Below are 19,294 nucleotides of genomic sequence, written 5' to 3'. Positions count from 1 at the left end.
TTGGGATCTGTGACTCCCTGGGAATTTGAAGCCAGCCGTTTGCATTGCACTTATAGTGCTTAGGACCCAGGATTGCTGAACAGATTAGAAACTCGACTTTTGTCTAATTAAATGTATTTTATAGTGGAAAGTTTGATGTGATGCACAGAGCTGGGGTTAAAAACATGCAGGGCAGAGCAGCACTGCTTAGTTTGGTTCAGCTGAACGATGCAAACTGGCTTCCAGCAGAACTGGTGCTGTTGGCTGAATAACAGAGTAATTTGTGCTGTTTAGAGATAAATAATAATACATGGTACTGAATTCCACTGACAAATGAATCATTTAATGATGGAGATTGTATAAACATGCATGTTGAAAAAAAGCCTTGAGAAGTAAAGCTCCCTTCAGTCGATAACAGGACAGTTTTGTAAACCACTTAAAGCTGTGATAAAATCCTACTTGACTGGCCCACGAGCAGATGTGACAAGTTGAATTTATTTCCTCTCTTACCAGGAAGCTTTGCAGGAAACTCTTAACATATGGTGCTTTTCACTTCCATCTAGAGCTATAAATGTTATTGGAAAAGGATGTTCCCAGGAGCAGCAAGTTTCTGACGTTTCTGCCAAATGGACTCCAAATGATCCTTCTGTGGTTCTGAATTCCCCAAGTTCTTAGGAGCTGGCAGCCAAGCATCTCTGATCTAAACACAACTCACTAATTTAATTATTTTATTATAGATCTGTAGAAGGCTCTTGCAGACCAGTGACTTTGCATCTGTATTGGATCTAGCTAGGCAGGAAACACGAGTTAGAGGAGTATAAATATTTTGTTTCTTAACTGCTTTTTGCTTGAAAACTTGGAAACCATTTCACACACAAATCAGTTACACAAGTGTGAATGCAGGGGAACGGGAAATAGGGATAAAAGTAACATCAACTTGTATTTGGTTCGTATTTTGAATGTTTGTGTTTCCTAGGAAGACCAAGTAGCCTGTGCCTGGCAGGTAGAAATAGTAATGGAAATCACAGCAAAACATTGTACAGCTGCACTCAAGCTGTCCCCTTGCCCTCAGGATAAATTAAGTACTTTTGTGGAGTAAGTAATTGAATCTTTTTTATCTGGTTTATAATACACAAGTTCAGAAGAAGCAGTGAAGTGTATGTTTATGCTTAATGTGGTTCTGGAATATTTCACTTTAAGAAATTAAATGGCTAAATTTTGCAACTTTTCTTTAAGAACATTAGCAAAATACAAAACCAAAATAACATTTATTCTAAGATCATGAACTTACATTGCAGGAGAGTTTCGTATGTAGGTTCAGGTGGAGGATTGAAAGAGAAGGGAGAGGGTCATGTTTCAGGCAGGACCTGCTTTGGACTGGCTTTAAAAAGAGGAGGAATATGAGCTGGAGCTGGTTAATGAGGACACTGTGAACAAGCCCCCCACTCCCAGAGCCTGGGCATGCCTGGGGCAGTGTTTGGTGGGACCTGCAGTGAGTCCTCAGGCTCTGGGGGGTCACCAGGGGGTTTTTTGTCAGTCAACTCAGCTGTGAATAAAAATTTAGGCAGAGGCTGATGCTGACAGGAAGGTTTGGAGTTCCCTGGACATGGACACTTTGCCATGAAAGCAGAAGGATAAAGGTGTGTCTGACTGACGCAGATCCAGTGTTTGATGAAAGAAAGGATATCGATTTAAAATGCAGCTTGGGCTGGGGTGTGACAGTGGGATTTAGCTTTCCTCCACCCCCCAAAATGGGATTTTGCACTGGATGAGCTGGGGGAGGAGGATGACATCCAGAGAATTCCTCTGCCTCTGTGATCCACAAGCTGTTGTTTATGGGAGTGTGTAGGGGAGAAAAAATTAGCGGATCAAACTGCCAAAGAACTTCATTTTTCAAACAAAATAAGAAATAGAAGTCCTTGCACCAAAGAAAATGGTGATTTATCTGATATCACAAGGCTTGGGATGGGTCCAAGTATTATATTTCTGGTTCATGAAGGATGGAAAGCAAAAATGGTAATGAGCAGTGTTGCTGAAATTTCTGCTGGTGTTCTATAGACCAGGAAGAATTGGAAGTGCTGAAAGGCAGCATATAAAATAGGGCATGAACAGGAGTGATAAAACACTGAAATCAGGGATTGAAAGCTGAATGTGAGTGGTTAGAACATTAAAAACAAAACAAAACAAAACAAAACAAAAAAACCCCCAAAACTCCAAGGAATCATCATGAGAAAGGGGAATTCTACCCATGCACACTGGACAAATCAGTACATTGTGTTGCTGAAGAGAAGAACTATCCTAAGGGGGGAGAACTGGGTGAGAATCTAAGACCATATAAAAATGGTAAAAAAATTCACAGTCATGCTCTTGCTGTGTGGCTAGTCAAGACTTTAAGAAGTTTGTTCTTCTCCTCCTTGGAAGTGCCAACCTCGTTAACAGTGATGGAAAAACACAGAGAAAACATTTACCCTTCCAGGATTGGCTTCTGGCAGGGCACTGCTAATTCAGCTGTGGTACTTCATCTTGCCCTTCTGATTTGGAAAAGATCTCCATTGATTATGTAAATTGGAAATGAATATTCTGCAAACAGGTTATGGCATCTCCCTTTGAAGTGCCTGAGCTGCAGAGGGAGAGTGAGCCCAGGCCATGCTCGTGCCCACCCTGAGTCCAGCCTGCAGCATCCAATGGAAAAAGATTCATCCCAGCACTTCCTGAGTGCCTGTGTGCCTGGACACAAGGCAGCAGCACTAGTTCTAGTTGTGGACCCCACCCAGCAGCACTAGTTCTGGTTCTGGACCCCACCCAGCAGCACTAGTTCTGGTTCTGGACCCCACCCAGCAGCACTAGTTCTGGTTCTGGACCCCACCCAGCAGCACTAGTTCTTACTCTGCTTGCTGTGCTGAGGGGTAACTGGGTCCAGTTCAGTCCTCAGTGCCCAAGCCAGACCCACACTGTTGTTAACTAAGTGTAGCACAGCTATAGTAGCATGAATTGTAATATATCACCTTAATTTGTACCTTGTGTGGCTGGTGCCAGACTTGTGTACTGAGGCATCGACAGCACCTGATACCTCTCTGAGCTAAAGATTATTTTGTCAATTCATAAATGGTACTGAACATTTGCTATCACGTTTTACAGCTTCAAAACATATGACATAATAATATTCCTTAACAAATTTAACTGTCCTAAATATGTGGAGCTAAGCACTTGATTTCATCTCAGTGAGTTCCTGGGTGTTAAATAAACACTACCTCAAGAGAAAATGATTATTTTGTTTTCATTTTCATCAGTGCAACCTCACTGAATTCACTGCAGTGCATCTAAAAATACAATTTGGACAGTAATTTAGCAAATTTTCTTATGTAGTAGAGCTGTTAAATCTCAGTAAAAATATTTTAGTAATCAATTGCTATTTAATTAACATGCAATTGCTGTCCTTGTAAATCTAAATTAAATCCCCATTTTAGACACAATTCAAAGTGTGAATTAACATTCTCTATTGATAAGTAGTATTATAATAGGCTTTCAATCCTGAGTTGAAGAAAAAAATCGATTGTAACATTGTTTGATTCAGTATAAAATTAATCACAAATATCTAGTGCACTGTAAGTTCCTTCTTGCACCTTCTCTTGGTGCATGTCTGTTCTTGGTCAGAACATTGTGGTAAAGGGACAGATTGCATTTCCCCGTGCAAGCTTTCACCAGAAGGACTGCAGGACCTCCTCTTTCCCTTCCAAAGGCAGTTACGCTGGAGAAGAGATGAAGTAACAGAGTGGACAGATTCACGTGGTAGAGCCTGAACTCTGGGCTGCTGTGGGCAGATGTTCCAGGAGGACTCTCCCACCTCAGCCCTGCTGTGCAGGGAGCAAAGGACATCTCAGGGGATTGGGGAAGGAAGGAAGAGGCAAAGCTGTGAGAAAATGAAGTGCATTTGGGCAGACAGAAAAGAGAGATGTGCGAAAGGCACAACAATAATTAAGGACTGGGGAGACTTTAGAGCATTTTTAGAACCAAGGGCCAGGCTGGACGTGCCCAGAGGGAGGTGGGGGTTGGATGTGCAGTGGGAAGGCAGAGGCCCATGTGTTACCCCACTGATGGGCTCGTTGGCTCCAAGGAGCTCCCTGACCACGAGCACTGTGCCCTCTCCATCCCCTGGGTTCCAGCCAAAGTGTGAGTGATGCTGAGGGGTCACATATTTCAGCTGTAGCCAATCCCCTCTGCTAAATCCACCTGTCATGGTGATGTCTCAGCAGGACTGGCCTCGTTCCTCTGTCACTGATGGGAGCAAATCCAGTCGAAGCAAATTGGAGCCAATTGGTGTTTCCTTGTGCAGTGGCAGGAGAATTAACTCATTGTCACTAAGGATGTATCAGGACTTCCTATTAATGTCAGTTTTCAGTTTTATAACATTTTGTTAAAAGTTCCCTGGGGCTGTATTTGCTATACAGATTTTCAGAGAAGGAAGACATATTTTATATTAAGAGCTCATTTGGTTTATTGTTAGAGGATGCTTGTGTTCAGAACTTACATGGATATTACTTTCAACAAGTAAAGACATTGTCTCCTTTATTGTAGCTACTAGTCTGCAAATGAACAATTCACCCAAATTTTCATTGAATAGTTTTATTGGGGTTTGGACCAGTTTAGCCAGAATTAGTACTTCTTTGCTAAGCTCAATACTTGGCAGTATAGTCATGACTTAGATTTTATAATAGATGACTCTTTTAATATTACATGCTCTGTATTAATACCAAACTTCCATGTTTTGCTAGAAAAGGACTATATTTTGCCATCGGGTTTGAACATGCAACTTTTGCTAATTTAAATAAAGGTCAAAAGGACAATTTCAAGCCTTATAATAGATTTTCATTTGCCATTTTTCTCTTTATTATTCTAAGTGGATCTTTAAATGTCCTAGCTAGTTTTATGAGCTCAGAGTGAAACTACCACATATATTACTTTGCAACAGTTCTACTTTGGTTTTTGGTTTTTATATCTATTTTCATCGCTGTCATTATTACTATTTCTCACACTGTTTATTTATGGTGTCATTTTAGCTTAAGGCCAGTCGAGGTGTGATTGTTCTGCCTTAAGCACCATTTTTCCCTGTGGCATGAAGATGAACACAGTGAACAGTGGAAGCTGCAGATTGTTGTTGCTGACATTCTGTTTATCAACAATAGAAATAAGCTTATGGCTCCTCTCAAGGTGAGCTCTTCCAGATGTTTTTCTCCTCTCAGACTTGCTGATGTAAATCAGAGGTAATACTATTTATTCCAGTTAAATATGGTGTTTCTCAATGAGGAGACCCTCCTGGTGACTTGTGCCATGTTGCTGGTCACACAGAAATATAATTGCCAAAAGTGCTCCCCTTTGCCTACAGTTTTGCCATAGTTTTGTGTAGTCAGTGTTTCCCAGAGTCCTGCTGTTCCCAGGGAAGCAGAAACCCCAGCCAAGAGGGAAACCAAAGCACTGCTGTTTATTGTCTTTGCAGCTTTCTCTTGTGTGCTTTAGAGGCAGTCCATAGGTCAGGATACCTTTGGTATCAAAAAAGGAGTGGAATTGGAGTCTGTTTCATGTGTTTACACGTGGAAGGCCATCAGCTCAGTCTTACACCACAAAGTTCTCCTTGTCTCCTGCTTGCAGCAAGAGTCCTCCAGCTTTCAGAGGCTGACTCTCCATTTTCTGTAGTTCCACCATGGTTTGATCACATTCTTTTGGAAATTGGAAGATCTGTTGAAGAGAATCCAAAATTGTGTTGCAGCCAATATGAAATTGGGAGGAACAACTGATGCAGCAAGGAGGTTGTGCTGTCATTTAGAGGGCCCTTGACAGCCTGGAGAAATGGAACAATAGAAACCTCACAAAATCCAAAGAAGGTAAATGTGAGGTCCTGCAACTAGGAAGGAATTAATCCATGACCCGGTGCAGGCTGGGTCTGACCAGCTGGCAGGAGCTTTGCAGCAAAGGCCTGGGGGTCCTGGTGGACACCAAGCTGACCATTAGCCATCAACATGCTCTTGTGGCAAAGGTTAACAAGCTCCTGGGCTGCATCAGGCAGCACCTTCCAGGATGGCAGGGCAGGTGATCCTTGCGCTCTGCTCACTGTCAGTGGGATATCTGGAGAGCCGTGTCCAGCTCTGCCTCTCAGTACAGAGGAGATGTGGACACACTGGGGAGAGCTCAGCACAGGGCTGGGAGGGTGATTTACAGTCTGGCACGTGTGCCATATGGGGAGAGCCTGGCAGAGCTGGGGTTACTCAGCCTGGAGAGAGAAGGCCTGGGGGGTCTCATGGATGTGTACAAATATCTGATGGGGGTCAGTGAAGACAAGGAAGCCCAGCTCTGCTCGGCAGTGCCTGGTAAAAACACAAGGAGCAATGGGCACAACCTTACAAGGGCAAGGAGAACCTTCCTGGCTGTGAGGGTGATCAAACTCTGGAGCAGGTTGCCCAGAGGGATAATGGGAGACTCCCTCCTTGAGCGTATGAAGAACTGGAGTGGACGTAGCCCTGAGCAAGCAGTTCTGAGCAGCAGGGCTGGACAAGGTGATGTTCAGGTGCCTCTGTGGACCTCAGTGATTCTGTGAATCCCTTACCCACACCCCTACTTACCAGATCCCAATATACATTCAAATCTTGCTGCCACAAAGTCTCTCACCCTGAGAATAAATGGTGTCCAGGCAGTGCAGTGCTCAACCCCCTGTCCTGTCTGTCAGACAGACACCTGTGTGTGATGGAGATGCTCGGAAACTGTGAAGGCATGTGTTAAATGTCCTCCTTCCTCATCCTTCTGCGAGAGTTTTGTGGCTCTGCAGTTTTTGTTTGGTTACTTTTGCTTAACTCCATATAACTTGTGGGATGGTTTTGTTTGCTATTTTTTTCTGTAAATGACTGTGATTCTGTAGCTTTCTTCAAAGCACTTCATTTGTTAGCATCTGATTCACAATATAGAAGTTGTTTGTTAGTTTTGACCAGGCACAGAGACTACACAAAATATTTCAATTTATTTAGTTGAATAAGCAGAATCTTGAAAAATAGATCTTTTATTTCCAGTGCAAATACTTGTCTTCATAAATTCAGGATTTGCTCCATGAGAGTTTGCAGATACATCTTTTAAATTCACAAACATCCGTCCTCCTAGACCTGTTTGTTAAAATATTAAGATGGTGACAAACAGAAAGAAGTTTAAGCTTACTAATTTAAAGACATGAAATAATTTTTCCAGAGCCATTTCTTCATTATTTGCTCAGTTCTAATTTGGCCTCTTTGCCACCAAGACATGAGCCAGACCCCTAACTCATTTTAAATAAATTACTGAACAAATGATAATGACTTTTGGTCATTATCAGCATGGGCTGAATTCATGCTGGTTTTCATCAGATGAAAGGCTGTGTCACACTCCGATTCCCTTGAGCCATCCAGTCCCTCAGCTATCAGCAGCACTTTAATTTTCTCTTAGAGACAGTATAATGTGAGCACTCAGCCTGGTTCACTCAGAAAATGTGTAATTTTTCATACTTTCAAACACAGATGTTCTACCAAGTTTCATCCAGAGAGGCTAAATCTACATTTTAAAGCAAGGACACCCTAGATGTTACTTTTGAAATAACATACAACATGGTACAAAGAAATAAATGAATATAATTGTATAACAAAAGTTATAAATCAGACCCAGGAGACAAGAATAACAAAATAAAAGTGAAAAATTCACCTTTTAATTACAGTGGTGAAGCCTCTGAGATTGTGAAAACATTCATTTGTATAATTCTGATGTATACTGTCCTTGCAGGAGAATTTGCAAAACATCTCTCTTGAATATAATCTTGCAGATGAGAAAAAGTTCTTTTTTTTTTTTTTTTAATTCTCAAAAATTATATGATATCATTCTAAGAAAACACTTACTGGCATGACAATATTTTATCCGCTCAAATCACAACTAGGCCTTTAAAGAAAAACATTTTAGGAGAAATACTTTCTTTTAAATCTCAATCTTAAATCTTTCTGTTAATTTATTTTTTTTTCCTTATTAGAGCATAATAGTTTTTTCCTTTCCTAGATTTAGCATATTATTATTATGACACCACAGACCTTCTGGATGTGTGCTCCTAGTCTCCAGGACATCATAAAAATTTGAAATGTTCCTGAAGATGAGTGAACTGTTGATATTTTTGTGCCAGGGAAGCCAAGGCAGGGACAGGTTCCCAGGGCCCATGTACGTGCCCTGCAGCCCGTGGGGACAAACAGCTCCCACAGCCTGACTCTCGTGGAAAGCAAACCCTGAATTTATGAAGACAAATAAAAGATCTATTTTTCAGGATTCTGCTTATTCAACTAAATAAATTGAAATATTTTGTGTATTGTCTCTGTGCCTGGTCAAAACTAACAAACTTCTATATTGTGAATCAGATGCTAACAAATGAAGAAACACAGAACTTAAGTAAAGCCATAGGGGTCAAACCTGAACTGAGAATATTTGGGACTCCTCCTGCAGGCTCAGAGGAACAGGCCCATGGACAGGGAGCTCCCACCTGCCCAGGGGCTGTGTTGGAACCTCACACACCTCACTGGGTGATGGAGACAGAGACTCGATGGGCAAGTTTGGCTCTTTAGCTTCGGGTTTGGTCTCCTCACTATTCTACAGAATGTCACTGCTAAACTTGTCACAGTTCTTTGTAGATACATTTCTGAAACGTTGCCAGCACTTACAAAGAGATTAATCTCTCCTTCCTCTCTGCAGGAGTTTTCTTGAGGAAAACATTTAACATATTTGCTCTTCTTTCAAGTAGATTTTGTCTTGCCCTATATAGAAATATCCTGAGACGTCAACAAAGGGTATCTATATGCTATATAACAAACACATATCAGTTTAATATTGGCTTGTGAACATCTGACACTTCAGAAGTAGCAGAACTGTGATTCAGTTTCTCAAAAGAAAATGATACAAGGTAGCAGGCCCTAATATATTCTTCTGTGAAGAAATACCTGCAGGCGAGGATAACACACATATTGTCACGTAAATCCTGCCACCTTTGCTGGGGAGCTGGCTTTGCACACTCTCCTCGGGAGCTGGGGAGAGAAGAGGAAACTAAAGTTCGATGCAGCCCAGAAAATCCAGTGGGTTCTTGCTTTAACCTTTCATTTCTCCTACACATCTTCATGGCACTCTGGATGTCACCTTCCTCACAAACGGTGTCTGTCTCTGGCCAGCCTGGTTGCCAGAAGAGCCCGGGTGTCTAATGCAGAGCAGAGACTGGCCTGGGGACGCTCTGGTCCAGCACACACGTGGTGTCAAAGCCTCACCAAGCTGGCTGGGACTGTTTCTCTGGGAGTACAGGAACAAGGGCCTGGTGGGGTATGTGGGGAAGCAGCTGATGCTGTAGGATGTTAACAGTGTTTTAAAGCTAGAATCACAAGCTCCTGAGCTACTTTGGTCCTACAAAACCCATAGGAAAGCCTCTGTGAGAGTTTTGGGTAGGATGGGATGGAAGAACCTGAAAATTAAGAAAATCTAGAGGTCAAAATCACTTCTGATGAATGTCATGCCAGATGAATATGTAAAAAATACGTCTAGTTACTCTTTCCCTACTTTGTATGTTACTTTTGTACTGAACTTGACTGCAGTCTGTCATTATGGACAGAAATGTGTCTCATATCTTTTGAAAAATGAGGCTGATGATGAAACAAAGCCTTCTGTTGCTTACAGCAACAGTTATTGGTGATGACTTTTCAGAATCCTTTTAGGATACTTTGGCTGTGGGTTGAAGTAATAACTGAGGGGAAAAATATCAGAGCATTCAGTCAGATGGGGTATAATATTTTTTCTCATTGAATTTAAATGGGAAATAAAAGAGATCAAACATTTCTGGTAAGATTTTTACTCCATAGAGTCACTGCTGTAACTTCATTGGCTTCATCAAGGCAGCATCCTGTATCTTCCATATTTGCCTACTTACCTGTGAAGTCAATCAGACAGAAAGGGTGGGCTGCTAATTAAAAAAAATAAGGTGTTGTAAACCTCCTTTAAGAAAATGAAAATTGGAAATACGTTATGGACTAATTTCACTTTGTAGCACCACAATTTTCAGTTTTAACTTCAGATTTTCCAGTTGCTTTCAAAATACGTGAAAAAAAAGTCAGTTTGTAATTTCTCCAGTGTTTCTTTCATAGTTAAAACTATTGAGTTGTATGACAACGTACACTGAATATAGGAAGGGAGATTATCTCTTCTTTAGTATCTAATTGTTTTATTATTACTATTCTTTTCTTGTCTACAAATGCAGAAAATTTTAGGATTTGTTTTAAGTAAACGACATTATTTAAATTCATAAATTTGCTTAAGCCTCAGTGGGTTACTCTGGCTTGTAAGGCTATTACTTTCCCAGTTGCAAGCAATAATGATACTGCAAAGATATTCCATTGGAGAAAATATTTAAATAAACGCTCTTCATCCAAAAATGAGATGCAGCATATTTACATTTTTATTTGATGAAGCCTGTTCCTGCTATCTTTGTTCTTAATTTGGTCTCTAAAGAATTAGTAGTAAGAGGAAAAATAGTCTGTAAATATGTATGAAATCAAATTTAGAGGGTAGGCTAAAAGGTATTGACTGCCAGCAGTGCTGAACAGCAGGAGGCAAAATTTCCTCCATAGTTTTCTTCTTGGCTGGAAACACATTGCCTTCCATCTAGATTATTTAATCCTCCAAATGCACATCAAAGCTTCTCATCGGGTGGTGTGTGTCTTTACAGGCAGCTGAATGTCAAAGATCTAGCTTAAAGATTTTTTGAGAAATGTAAAACATAATAGATCCCAGATAATAACCCAGCAGTGGAGCTCCTGGGCGAGTCCTTCCAGCCAAGTATTGGTACCACAGGTTGGAGTTAATCTTTGTGGCAAAAGGAGGAACAAATCTTGTACGTGAGGATTTGTGACATCCTTCCAAGAGATGGAAATAAAGTGATCGAGTCATGTTACTGGACTAATATTGGCTTGTTAACAATTCCCATCTCTCTTTACACTTGTACCTTGCCAGAACAACGGGCTGTGAGTTATCTCACTCCTCCAGCCCAATTAGACACTGGAAAAATGGATGCAAAATATGCATGAAACATTTTCCACTCGAATATTCCTAACAGGATGCAGCTTCAGCACTGTCCCTCTGATTCAATTCAGTCTTTGGCAAGAGCTTATTCCTTCTAAGGATTGCATCAATTCTCATGAATGATTATCTCATTCTTAGGGAGTATCTTAAAAACCTTTTTAACAATTTTGGTTTCTGTTTCTGAGCTTGAATTTTGCTCTGACATGAGTATATAGAATAGCCAGGCATTGGTGAGGAGTCCCACAAGGAGACTTTGCAGCAATGTGGAGCCTAAGAGTGTTTTGCATAAAAATGAAAAGAAAAGGGGCAGAAATAAAAAAGGAATGAGAAATAGAAAACCCACCCCTCTTCATTCTGCAATGTAGATTTCCTGTTCTTCCTTTTTGCATTAAACTTTCCTTCATTTTTATTTGTTTAAGTACCACTGATACAGTATTTCCTATAGATGGCTCAGCTGTGACACAGAAATAAGGCTGATTACTCAGGGGTTTCATTTCACATCTGTTTAAGACAGCCTTATTTTTTAAATCCTGAGTAGTCTTGCTCCCATCTCTACCCATGACCTTCCCTTTCTTTTTTCTTCTGTTATCCTCTCCTTGTAGTCCCTTTCCTTTCAAGCAGCCTTCTCTCTGGTGGTGTGAAGCTCTGGTTGTGCTGCCTGGGCTGGCTGCAGAGGAGCCTGGCTGTGTGCTGGGGCTCAGGGCTTGCCAACCTGTGCCCAGGGGGTGATGCTGTCAAGGGGGGGCTTTACTTCTGCCTTTGCTTCTCTCTTGGTAGGCAAAGGAACCAGCATTTGCTCTGCTTTCCGAGTGCAGAGCAGCCAAACATCACCCTCAGTGCCCAACCTTTGACTGGGATGTGAGAGACGCTCAGCAGAGTCAGGGAATGATTTAGAGCAATGTGTGGCCTTTCACTTCTCTTTGAAAACTGGTCTGATGAGATGCAAAGCCACAAGTCCTGTTCAATTCACTGGCTGATTTAAGGGCTCCTTGTGTCTGGAGGGGTGCTCAGGGCTACTCAGGATGAGACTGTAGCAGGGACATTACTTTGTTGTCAGACCAGTGCAGAACTGCACAAAATCAGCAGCACTGCCCAGTGAACTCAACAGTCAGCAAATAGTAATCCATCGTGCACGTAATCCTACCCTAATTATTTACAATAAGAAGAAGATTTAACATCAAAGAAATGCATCACAGTAGGCATTATGTAATTAACTAAAGATGTATTGCATCCAAGCAATGGGGAACGTGCATTTATCACCTTGAAGCATTACTTTAATTTTTTCAATATTCTTTTAATATTTTTAGTGGTTTCAACATATTATTTTTTATTATTGTTAATTGTTCATTTGACATAAACCCACCATAATACCATCTTTTTTTCCCTTTTTTAAATTATTTCAGGAAACTCAGCAAAATTTCCAAGAACAAGTATAAATGACTGTAAATGTAATGCTTCTTATATTCACAATCTCTGTTTCTGAGGCTAAGTGTGATTGCTTAATCCTTAAAGTGATTTGTTTAGGAAAGCCTCTTTTTATCCTGTTCACTAAGTGATATCACTAAATACAGAATAAATATAGAGCTTGTAGAAGTTCATGGAAGATTTTTTTTGTGAAAAAATAGCTACAAAATTAAAATTAAAAATCTTTAAAACACAGTAGAAAGGAAGGGGGTTTTCTACTAAAAAACAAATTGGTGTTGGTTTCAATGGGCAAATACAACCCCTGAATCTTTTACGTGGCATCCTCTGTGAACAGATTTTATAACAATTCTGTATATTCTGAAGACAGAAACTTGATGTCAGGGCCTTGTCATCTCTGGTCAGCAGAGTAGTTTGTCAGGAGAGTTTTCAACTATAAAAGCATCAGTAACTCATCAGAATGTTTGTTGGGCTTTTCTGACAAAGGAAGCAATTGTCTGTCAAGAAGAATGTGAGTTTTCCTTGCCTTGCCCAGGCACAGGTCCCGCAGTTCCCGGGCTGTTCCCCTCCTTTGGCAGCAGGACTGTCCTGCACACTCCAGTGCTGCAGCACAGAGCAGCAGGACCTGCTGGGTCCTTCCCGGGGGTGACACCAGGGGAGTGACACCAGTAGTGAATGTCTCACACAGACATCACACCGAGGGGGACAGAAGGAAACTTCTAAAATAAGAGTTCACAAATGGTGTTCCTGGTTTGAAATCGAGCTTTTTGAGTCCTGAGATGCCGACGGGTTGGGAAGCCCTATGGAGAGGTGAGGATTAACCCCTGGGGACCCAGCAGATCATAACTGTGCATGGAAATAAACAATCCAGCTGCTTAAGGGTTATAAGAATTTAAAGGCAAATAGCACTTGGTAATAATACCCGAGGGACTGATGTTGTAGGCAATTTGTGGAGGATGCAGCACTGTAAACTTAGTTTTTGGTGCTGGTTTCCTTAGAAACTGGAACAAGGTATTATTCAGGACACAAAATAATATCCTGTTTCAGTGGCTGAGGATCTTGAACTAAAAAGTAATTGATTTTGCATGAGACAGTGGATTGTCATGTGCTTTTTCTAGGAACTGTTATGGCCCATGTCTGTATGTTGGAATTGTTTCTGATCTGCTGTTTTAGTTCCAGTGATCTCACTGTGTAAGTACTGAAACTGTTGAAAACTGTTTAAAATTAGCTTTTAAACCATTCAGGGGGTCAGTTTTAAATACTTCATTAATAGTCTAATCACTCCCCAAACATGCCCACTGTTCTGCTTCTTATCAGGAAATAAATCTTCCCGTGTATCTCTGTCATGAAACACCACATTTGATGTGTTTAGCAAGTAAATGTGTATAAAGTACCTCATAGACTTATGAATAATCCTTTTTGGAATATGGGATAAACACAGATAAAGAGCTAGGGAGAACTAGTTATGCCTACAGGGAGGCATTGAGGTTATTTCCAGATTTTTTCCATGAAGTTGCAGAGTACCTGAATGAAGCATTTCTTCAGACTGTCTGGTAGAGTTGTATTACAGCTGGGCAGTGTTGCTCTCATTTGTGCACCTATTTGAACAGTTAAGTGTGTATATAAGAATGTTTAGAACATGTTCAGATTTGAATGAACAACTCAAATGGGCGTTGGAAACCAGTTCCTTAAAGGTGGGAACAGTGGCTTGCTGAAAATTGAGTCCATGGTAGCCTGGACTGGGCACCTGGAAAATAAACTGAGGTTTTTTTGTAAATAGTGGTCTGGTTTATAAAACTAGTTTTATGGAATACTAGATGCTCTTTCTCCAACTTCAGGTTTGAAAAATGTTCTATTAGTACCTTATGCATTTATTGTATAATTTCAAAAATCTTATCAGAGGTATTGCTAGTGAGCATACATTGCTTCCTAGTCAAATTTCTAAAGAGTTATTTGTTAAAAGACCGTTCTTAATTTTTTATTTTCTCAAAATATGTGATACATTTTTGTTTTGTCTGTTCTCTGTAAAACAAATACAAGACAGTTATCGCTGGCAAAATGAAATTCCATGGTTCATATAAACCTTTTTATCATTGTGTTTTTGTGAAAATCATTATTTTGTGGATGCTAAAAATAGATGAAAGGTTATTCATAATCAATTTTGCCAAAAAAAAAAGGATTTTATAAAAGGCACTTCCTCAAATTTTCTTTCAATATACTACAGTTTACCATATATTTATGTGAACACATTTTCATGTCAGCTTGGAATGTGTATCTTTCCCCTCTCTCCCTCCAAGCATATGTCACTTTTATCCAAGAAATACTCCTTTTTCTTTTTTAGTTCCAAATGCTCTCTGCACCCAGAAGTTCATTGTCCAACAGTTTTCCTACAAGGACATTGCAGAAGAATCCATAAGGTACAAATATGCTATTATACATTCAGGTGCTGTTCAGGTATTAATGTTATGGCAAAGAAAAGTTGGAGCTTTCATGAATTTAAATATTTTTCATATAAACTATGTAAATATAATGATTAACAATCAGCTACATTCACTATTCAAGACATGCAATGTAGCATTTTTCTAATTACACTTACCAGTGTGGGAGGATATGACTGCAGAGGAAGATTAAACTATTTGTATTTATTCAGTGTTGCTTTATAGCATTAACCAGGAAACTCACTTTTGCAGTGTTGAATGCAGGAATCTGGAATAACCTGAAGAATTCCATTAGGGTGGGAGCCGCCTGAGCCAGGCTTGGGCAGGGATGGCAGGCTCAGCTCATTCTGCATCACAGTCATTTCAGCTGCCTCTCTCATCTGTGATCTCACTGTTGATAGTGTGATTCAAAACACAGGCGAAATTACTGCTTAATGTTATGGCTTTGTCTAAAGCTCTTCAAGTAAACCAAACAAACAGAAAAAGCCCACCTGGCAGGCAGGCTCCTGTTTGCAGGTATTCATGTTTTATTAAAATAAACACGTAGTTTGCAAGCAGTGGAACTAATGAAACCTGGTGTGCTGTAGCTCTGTGTCTAGTGATGGCATTCTGTGCAGGTTTATAAAGCACAACTCAAACTGAAGACTTCCCTGAAATTAGGACATGGATAATGTCCCTTCTGTCCCACGGAATCTCTGGTGCCTGTGGAAAGATGAGCTCATATTTCAGTCTTTCCCAGAGCAGACGTCCTAATTGTGGGTTTTTTCTTCCTATTTCTTTTAACAGCAGCCTATTCACACAGCATTTGAAGAAGCTAAGGATCTGTATAGCTACATCAGATATTGGGAAAATAGGAAAAAAATCCACAACTTACTGGGGACAGGAAAAATATGTGAACAGACTCCTTCACCCTGCCTCTGTCTCCTGGTCCACATCAAAAGGCACTGTGGAGTCTGGGTTCCTCAGGACAGGAGGGGTATGGACCTGTTGGATGGGTCCTGAGGAGGCCAAAAAGAAAATTAAAGGGATGCAGCACCTCTGCTATGAGGAAAAGGCTGAGAGAGTTGGGGTTGTTCTGCCAGGAGAAGAGAAGGCTCCAGGGAGACCTTCCTGTGGCCTTTCAGTGTGGGAAGGGGGCCAGGGAGAAGGACAGCAGGGCCTGTTGGGACAGGACAGGGGGGATGTCGAAACTAAAAGAGCATTGATTTGGATCAGACAGAAGGATGGAGATTCAGAATGAGGGTGTTAAACACTGGAAGGAGTTTCCCACAGAGGCAGGGACACCCCACCCCTGCAAACATTCCAGGTGGGATTGGATGGGGCTCTGAGGGGGAACAGATCTGGTTGAAGATATCCCTGCTCAGAGCAGGGGGGTTGGACAGGGTGACCTTTGGGTGTCCCTCCCAACCCAAACTGTGCTGGGATCTGTGCTCCTGAGGCAAGGCTGCAGAGTCCCAGTTTGCCTGCAGGGATGACCCGAGGAAGGGGTACCAGCTCCTTGTGGGGCCCCCTCCCAGCAGTGCCAGAGCTGGGATTGTCCCCCTGTGGTTTTATTTTAATGGCCACAGAGATACTGGAGCTGAGTGGAAGATTTGTGATGGCTGATGGGGCTGTGCTTGCTGCCAGCTCATTCTGAGGGTTGCTCCACCTTGTCATCCCTGTCATTCCATCCTCTGATCTCAGAGGTGTCGGTCTGGCCCTGGTTGTCTCCATGCTCTTCTCAGGAAAGCTTGGAGAAATCTGGTGCTTATGATTCATTATGGTCTTGAGAAGCTTTGTGAAACTGTTTTGTTAGATTCTGTCACAGACTGAGATGTTTTAGTTTTTCAAAAAATAAATGTTGGAATGTGGATGTAGTTGTGTAATGGTTCACCTTCACAGGACAAATTATATGTACTTTCTGCCTGTGGTAGAAAAGGGAAACGGATCCTTCAGTGTATTACTTTGTTAATTTGTAGTGTATGTGCACAAATTAACAAGGATGTTTTAGTTCAAATACCCTGATGAACTGTTAGTGTAGTCAGACTGTGTTAAAATAATTCCAAAATTAATGTTTGACGATGTTGACACTTTGGTGATGCTGTGATGTTTGCATCACAGCAAACATGACTTTAATCAACTGAGTGCAGTGCTTTGGGAATATTATATTGAATAGGTGGTTTTAAAGGCTGAAGAGTGAGCCCTGGGATCCCCAGTACTGGGCATTGTTTGTTAACTGGCCACACTGTGAGTGGTGGGAGATGGTTCCAGTAGGACTTGGTGAGAGTGCTTATAATATAATAATCAAGACTAATAAATATTTATCTAGTTGTTTATTCTAGTCCCTGATATTTACTATACATAGAAACATAATTTATGTAAAAACTGAAAACAGATTGTATAAGTCTTTCTAGAAGGTCAGTTAATAACAAAGTGCTTTACTACCTGGGCTTTGCTTGGCAGTCAAACACAGATTCAAATGAGAGAAAAAAATGTGGGAGAAAAAAATGTGATGGAGACAGAAGATGGGGGAAAAAATGAGTGTGTTAAGTATTTGTACCCATCTATCTGCTGAAGTTCCACTTTTGCTGTTTAAGAGGAATTGGTTGGTTGGTTCTTTGATTTTTAATTTTTTAAAGCTTTTTTAACTTCTGCTAAAAAAGCTGCCAATGCTTCATTCTGCATTATTTGTTTGGAGTTTGACTTTATTCTAAAAGCAGCCTCAGTGTTTTTAGCACTACAAATTCACCAAATGGATTCTCAGAGACATTAGTGCAAAAATAAAGAAGAAAGGAAAACAAAGCCAGAAGAAGAATACTACTTGGAAATTATGTAAAACCAATATAGCAAGACCATCAAAGTGCTTTAAAATCTACAGAAATGTAAAAGGCAAAGTATTATGTTTGTGTAGTTTAGCATATTGTTCTCTAGAAGAAGGACTGAACTTGCAATCATTGCATGCAGAACAGATTTCTGCATATTTGAACATCCCTGTTCCCTTGTGATTTACAGTCTTATTCTTTTGCATCTTTTCTTGCGTTTAGAGAGTAAGTTTTTTGAGCTGTGGACTTTCTAAACTTAAAATACCCGAGTCCTTTGTAAAAAGTGTGTATGGTGAGATTTTCCTGCAGTTCTTAAATGCTTCACAGAAGTGTTAATTAGCTGATACTGCCCATTATCCTGCTTGCTAAATGAGGCCCCATCAGAGGGTAACACCAACAGAAATGCTTCCACCCCACAGTGGTGAGAGCAGCTCCTACCCAGTGCTCGTGTTTGTGTTGGGATGGGTGGTCCTGGATATCTTACACTCACTGTGTCCTGTACTCTGATCATTCAGAGAGCCACCTGCCATCAAGGGGCCATTTTGCTCATAATGTTTAGGTAGGTACAGCCTTAAACCCAAAGAGTGGTCTGAAAACTTGGTGCAGTGTCCAAATGGACACAAATTTTAGTGGTCTGAAAACTTAATCCAGTGTCCAAATGGACACAAATTTTATCGCTCTCTACATGGAACCTTTCAGGAGTGTACGTACTTGAAAAGAATAATGTACCTGCACCTTCAGATGATACAAGACATGGGTTGCTGGTAACAGCCCATCTTGTATTTTCCCTGTTTCCTCATTTCCTGCACCAGCAAGTGCTGTAGATCTCAGAAGGTGTAGGCATGGAAATTTTTAATTACTAAATTGGTTTCTAGTCAGCTGCTCTGAATTGCACGGGGATGTGGAAAAAGGAGAGTTATATATGGGACTATATTGCATTGAAAATAAAGGGATTTAGGAACAGCTGCTGAAAGAAGAATCCTGGTAATCAGAAAAGTATTAAATTGTGAGAGTAGTACAGGGTAATGTCATTTTCTGGGATGGTGGAATTTATTGTTGTGATTCACACGTTTCTAGTCATGATAGATGGGAGCAGAGAATCCTCAAAAGGCTTGTGTCTGTCTTTCCTGGAGAAGGTGTTTTTAGACATGAATTATAGTGCATCATCTGGCTTTGGTAAATAATCTAATGGTGTTTTTAAAAGCAAGTCACAGTAGACCCTGTGTTTCCACATAAAATTGTGTATAAAAAAATTATATGAGGTAGGTTTTATTTGGTTTTGTTTGTTTGATTTTTTTTTTTTTTAAACTATGGCATAGAGGTCAAGTTGTCTTTGACCATAAAGAGGAGTTTAAGTTTATTTTTATTTGTTAATTCAGACTTCTTGTAGGGCATGTGTTAGAAAGCTCATGTATCAAAGCCTTAACTGTGGCTTTAAAGACATTTTGTGTTCATTAATTTTGATAAGTCATAATTTGGACTGGGTAGAAGAGGGCCAGGGGAATTATCTTTTTTTTTTCCTTTGAATATTCTGCTTTATTTGGAATCATG

General features: G+C 40.6%; 1 long non-coding RNA gene across 1 annotated transcript in view; it reads left to right on the top strand.

The window, feature by feature from the left end:
* Nucleotides 1–5,042: 5,042 nt before the first annotated feature.
* The window catches only part of LOC108502194, a 144,085-nt gene continuing 129,833 nt past the window's right edge, over nt 5,043–19,294 (top strand). The window contains exons 1-2 of the long non-coding RNA XR_001876362.1: nt 5,043–5,187; nt 14,846–14,921. This is a non-coding gene — a long non-coding RNA (uncharacterized LOC108502194). The remainder of the gene's footprint in view (nt 5,188–14,845; nt 14,922–19,294) is intronic.

Source organism: Lepidothrix coronata, unplaced genomic scaffold (genome assembly GCF_001604755.1).
Source record: "Lepidothrix coronata isolate B3197 unplaced genomic scaffold, Lepidothrix_coronata-1.0 Scaffold114, whole genome shotgun sequence".
Taxonomy (NCBI): Eukaryota; Metazoa; Chordata; class Aves; order Passeriformes; family Pipridae; genus Lepidothrix; species Lepidothrix coronata.
Note: the sequence above shows the minus strand (reverse complement) of the source record. Positions and strands in the feature narration are given on the sequence as shown.